Here is a 6,054-nt window from a genome sequence, read left to right on the forward strand (position 1 = left end):
ACAGAATCTGCCACCAACTGTATTTACATTAAGATATGAACATTTATGTTTAAAAAACAACTTATTGCTGCCTTTGTAAATATTGCCATTTTAAATACTACTTTAGAGGAACAATGTTCATTTTTGGGTCTGTAGTATGCAACTTTTCTTTAGAGACAACAATGGATAACACATAATAGGTTTTCATAAGACAGGTGCAGTAGTTGATCTTTTGTTGTTGTTTGACTCCATCTCTCTGATCTTGCTTTCAGAATCTGTATCCCAAGGCTATCTGGAATAGCAAAAGTCCATGCTGAGCTGCTATATTCTTCCAGCACTTCAGTGGGATTAAAAAAAAGAATTTAGTTTAATATGAAGACCAATAACTCTTTGCAAACCAAGGGTGGGGGGCAGGAAAGAATTTGTAACATTTTAAAAGTGTCTGATGCTTGCTTCCAGAAATGTGTATTGCAGTCTAGTTTTGTCTAAAACTAAAGCAAAATACACCTCTCTATATGTACAAAATAATGGTGAGTGTGTCATGTTCTTTGCAGTTGCTATAACAGATGAAGATTCCTTGGTTTGAGCAGCTTATGATACTCATCCATGACCTTCATCGAACTAGGATGGTTGACTGCAAATGGGCAAATGGAAAGAACGGATCAGCCATGAATATGTGTGTTGAACCATAAAGAAGTTAGAGAACAGTTCCAAGTGAGTAAAGTGCATTAGAGGTAAATAGGCAAACAGAGATGTACAAATCCCAAAGGCAAGCAAAATGGCAGGAAGAGAGGAAATAACAAATTTAAAGTTCTAAAGCAAGGCATGACTCTAAATATGAATGGTTTAGACAACCAGAACATTTTACATAAACATCAGTTTTTGTCTTTTAAGGACAGCTGGTCTTTATGATGGTCACTGTGGCCAAGGAAGAGGCTCATCCTAGTGTAAAAGAAAACTAACCATGGATATATCTAATTTAAATTGTGTGTCTTTATTTTGCAGCCTACATGAAGTATCCTTAAATGCTTAATAGTCCTATTGGTAAGTATTCTAGATCTAATTTAAGAGCTATTTATTATATATTTTCCTTAAACAAACAAACAAATGCTTAAACCAATACAACTAAAATGAAATGCCCAGTTTGGATGTTATCCCTGCTCAAAAATCATTAGGCATCTATATGTTCATGCTAGTTTGGGGCTGAGAGGCAGATACAATAAAGAGATTTGAATTAAAATAAGGGTGTAAACAGGTAGATGAGCTAAACTTAAAAACAACAGCAGCAATGCTTGCCATTCAGTTAATGGGAATCTAGTTTAGTTTTGAAAATATACACCGTGAACTGACAATAATGAGAATACTCTTCATGAGAATTTCTGATGTCTTTCAGTAAAAAAAGAGCAAGTTTTGTTATGATCCCAAACACGTGAAATAATAGCTTAGAAATAGTGGGCTTTGCTATCCTGTGAACTGAGTTCAAAAAATCTCTTTTCTTCTGCGGAAAGTGCAACAACCAGCAACAACTGAAAAAGGAAATGAATTAGAAATCGGCCCCCCAGCAAAAGAAAACTCCCTATAATCTACAAACACCTGGAATGTAGTACATATCTAATTACATATGAGAGGAAGAACTATTTCATTTAGCTTTCTATATACAGCCCGTAGGTTTGGGAGAGCGAGTAATACACTACAATTTCAGTGATTGTTGTCTGTGTTTACCATAATTACAGAGATATTTTAGACTTCCGTATTTTTTTAGGAGCATGATATTGAGCAGCGAATAGCTGAAATCCATTTTTAGTAATCTGTTATTGTGGCCATATCCTGGAGACCAGTAAATTTAGTCACCGTTTAGTTAACAGGGACTAGAAAGCCCTCTTCCTTTGCCATCTTAAAGTTTCAAATCTAGAATATTGACAGGACTGGACTGAAGATGTGAGAAATATAGATATTAGGACCATCCTGAACTGTTTTTAAGTACCCATTTCACTTGGTTTCTCTTCAGGTTTTCAGTATGCAAACTTGTCCCATACTGTTCCCATCATCATTATCTTTCCAGCATGTTGGAGGGTGAGGACAGGAAACATTGCCTGTGTTGCAGTTAGTTCCACAAGAGAACTGCAGAATACCCTGGCATTGTACATGCCATGCTTTTACTATCACTTTATAAGTCAGGTGGGAAGGGAAATAGGTTGCATGCACAAGGATGGTTCCTTCACAGGGTTGCCAAGCTGGCAGTTTCCTGTTCCCTAAGCCTGTGATGTCAAAGGTGGGGGGCTTTCTCAATATCAGTGGGAACAAACAAGAACAAAAGCTTATGAAAACTGATAACAGCCCTCCATTCCCTTGGCATGTTGTAAATAGCAAAATGGACCAAGTAAATGGAGACACGAGCTCTCTTGCCAGTCCCCCTACTTTCCTTAGCTGTTTTGTGCACACATACTTTCACACTTAGTCTGTGAGTATGAAAATGGGTGATATCATCTCTGTCACACAAAAATCAGACTCTCTTCTTCCAGGACCTTTTAGCATCCTCCCAGAGACCCAACAAAGCGTAGCCATTCCCTGAGGTTTTAGCCAATATCCTAACGCTTGGCAGCCAGATTCCTCCAAGAATATTGTACAGTATCAGATAGCTCAAAGTCATTAGAGTGATGAGTTCAGAGTGCTGGTTTTAACCTATAAAGCTTGGTCCAAGCTGTCTCAAGGACCTCATCTGCTTTTATAAGCCTGACTAGATATAGTGAGATAATCAGGAGTGGCCTTTCTTTCAGTCCCACTACCCTCACAGGTGCTCTTGGTGGAGACATAGGAGAGGGCCTTCTTTGTTGCTTCTCCCAGAGTCTGGAACTCGCACCCACAAGAGACCAGTCTGGCTCCAACTTCGCTGTCATTCCGCAAGTAGATTAAGACCTTCCTCTTCAGGCAGGCTTTCCCTTAGTGACTAACTGTCTGAGAGGGGCTTTGAAAATGACTTGTTGCTTTTAAATATTTTTAGTATTACTGTAATTTTATTTGCTGTTTTTAATATAATATTTGTTTAATTCTTCTAAAATATTTGCATACTTGGTGTTTTTGCTTTTAAATATTGTCTTTTTAATGATGTAAGCAGCCTTGGATCCTTTATAAGGGGAAAGTTGGATAAAAATATTTTAAACACACAAGCAAGCGAGCAAACAGACCACCAGCAAGAGTACCATTCATGCCAATTGGAGGTGCCTTGGCACCCCGGACAGCTGTCAGACTTCAGGAATAGGCTCATACGTCTAGCACCCCTGAGGGGATTATATGGGAGCATCCTTTCTGAGTAGGTGTACCACATGTACCTAGGGTGTATCTCATGGCTCGAGAGGGTGGAGGTTCTTGCTGCAGTAAATATTTTGGTGAAATCTGAAAGATGCAGTATGTGATTTTTCTTCAGAAACCTCACTTTACGTGGCCTTTGTGGACTTTAAATCCGCTTTTGATTCAATACCTAGATCATGACTTAATAGCTCAACTATTGATAGAAGACTCCTCTATCTGACAAGGGCCCTATATGAACAAACATATTTGAGAGTTAGATGCAGCAGACAGGGTCATTTAACTGAACCTATTCAAACCTACAGAGGTGTCAGGCAAGGATGTCTTTTAGCACCAGCATTATTTATTTTTTATATAAATGATTTACCCCACTGCTTAAATACTCCTGATATTCACCCCCACAGACTTGCCAGTAGAACAGTATCAGTATTACTATATGCAGATGAAACAGTAATACTTTCTAGAATACTTGTTGGCCTTGGGAGGGCTTTGAGAAAGCCTTCCTTTTATTGTGAAGATGAATCCCTGACAATTAATTTCCAGAAAACCGAGATAGTTGCCTTTGGGCACAGAGCAAAGAAGAGAGTATGGTCAATAAACGGAAACTGTATTGAGCAGGTAAAAAACTTCAAATATCTTGGGGTAGTTCTACAGTACAAGCTTTGGGCTCTAGACGTTAACACAGCGAATACGCTGAAGACCAATGAGAAAGATCAGCAAACAGCATAGAAAAATTTCACCACTCTCAAGGGGTACATTTGTTCCAGCAGCACTAAAACTTTATAAGGCCAAGACATTATCCCAACTGTTATACGGGTTATTCTTAGGGCCAGTCAGTGCACATTTTGCACCTCAGGAAAGGGTACAATCCAAATTTTGAAGAACCACTTTACAGGTCCCCAAATGTGTCTCAAATGCCAGGATAAGACTGGAGACAGGATGCATAAAAATAGAAGCCTGGATTACCATCCTCTCTATAAACACGTGGTTGAAGGCCTATCTTATCCCACAAGGGCTGCTTCCCCTCATATTCATTGATAACTTCCAATCGAACTGGGACATATCTGTTCAGAGCTATATAATGAAAATTGGTGTCAATCCCAATGCCCTTTTATTATATGGATTAGACCAGACCAAAAAAACAAAACAAAACAAAACTGTTAAGCAGATAATTGAGGATATTGAGGGCCAATCAGATCTCTCCAGCCTACAAAACACTATGGTAAGGACCTATATTAAAATGTTATAGTACCAGCTAATTATCTGACATGGCTGGAAGTAAAAGGGTTTAGGAGAGCTTTTACACTGGCAAGGTGCACTGCCCTCTCCACTGCTATGCTTGAAGGGAAGTACAAGAATGTCCCACTTGCTGAGAGGCTGCGTTCCTGCTCCCTTGGAGAGCTCAAGTCCATGGAGCACATGTTTTTCCCCTGTCTGCATTATGCAGTAGCACAAAATCAGATTATTACCCCATTGATTGAAAACATCCTGGCCTATCAGAGAAAACTAGACTTGAATATCTCCTCTCCTCTCAGACAGGGATAGTAAGATATCATCCACACAGTCTCTGCAATACGTGAAAACATCAAACTTAGACATAAAACAAACAATTATACAACGAGTATAAAACAAACAAGTATACAAGTGATTCAATACCCTCCATACCAATACCAGAGTGAAGTATGGGGAAATTTCTGAAACTTAAGAATCGCCAAACAGAACCCAGCTACCTGTGTCATTTTCTGAGTCCCTTTTCTCCCATCTCAACAACCATGTATACTTTATGAAATGTAGGCCTAAGTGTTGTAGTTCATACTGCCGAGAACACGGATTGTAATCCATGAAAGATCACATTAAAATAAATCTAAATGAATTTGTTTGTCTCAAAAGTGCCATGGGGCTTTGTTACAAACATTTTTCTTGGATGAAACGATATTTCAGCACAGGTGTGTTTCCAAAAAAGATCTGTGAACAGAACTTTGTGGAAAAATACTACTGTATGTCCCTGCAACTATGTTTCAAAGCCGCGCACCCTGGGAGACCAGACTGTTTCGGAGAAAGAAAAAGAAAAGACATCAGCCAAGGGTTCTGAATAAAAGCTGCAGCTGCAGGAAATGAGGAGCGGAAATAAAAGGGGGAGGGACTGGTAAAAGAATTTTGAAAGCTGTGAGTGATTTCAGTCTGAAACGAACACACAATATGGTTTGTGGCTGTGATTTGGGGCAATTCCACTAAGTTATCCAAGTCAGAGCAGTGAGAAGTTTTAATATTCACTGAGAATTGCAGTGTTTTAAATCTGATTTGTAAGAATGTTTTCAACGATTTCATTTTAAATCACAATGGGAGCTTTGGTAGCAAGAAAGGTGAGACACAAATACTTTAAATAAATAAATAGTAAGGTGAATAATATATTGGTTCAGTCTTATTGTCACAATGTAAATACTTATATTTTATATTCTTGTTTTTATAGGGTACTTTGAAAGACAAAGAGAAGGCAATGGCAGGTTACATTGAAATGTGTGGTGGTCTTAAATCTCCCTAATGCCCTGATAAACCATGTAATATGTGCTCTTTCTTGCTTGCTTTCTTGCTTTCTTTGTATCAGAGTGTTGCACAATTTAAAATTATGGATATATATGAAATATAGATAAAATTGAAACCAAATTTAAATGCTAAGATAATTAGATTATTTTTGACCAGAAGCGAGGTACAGTGGTGCCTCGACCTACGAACATCCCGACATATGACCATTTCGAGTTATGACCAGCT

The 6,054-nt window shown here is 38.4% G+C and overlaps 1 long non-coding RNA gene across 1 annotated transcript; it reads left to right on the forward strand.

Moving 5' to 3' along the window:
* The first annotated feature begins 533 nt into the window (after nt 1-533).
* On the forward strand, nt 534-5,827 carry LOC144588661 (uncharacterized). The gene is made up of 3 exons (XR_013544313.1): nt 534-693; nt 985-1,023; nt 5,756-5,827. It is a non-coding gene; the product is annotated as an uncharacterized LOC144588661 (long non-coding RNA).
* The last annotated feature ends 227 nt before the right edge of the window (nt 5,828-6,054 follow it).

This window comes from Pogona vitticeps, chromosome 1 (genome assembly GCF_051106095.1).
Source record: "Pogona vitticeps strain Pit_001003342236 chromosome 1, PviZW2.1, whole genome shotgun sequence".
NCBI lineage: Eukaryota > Metazoa > Chordata > Lepidosauria > Squamata > Agamidae > Pogona > Pogona vitticeps.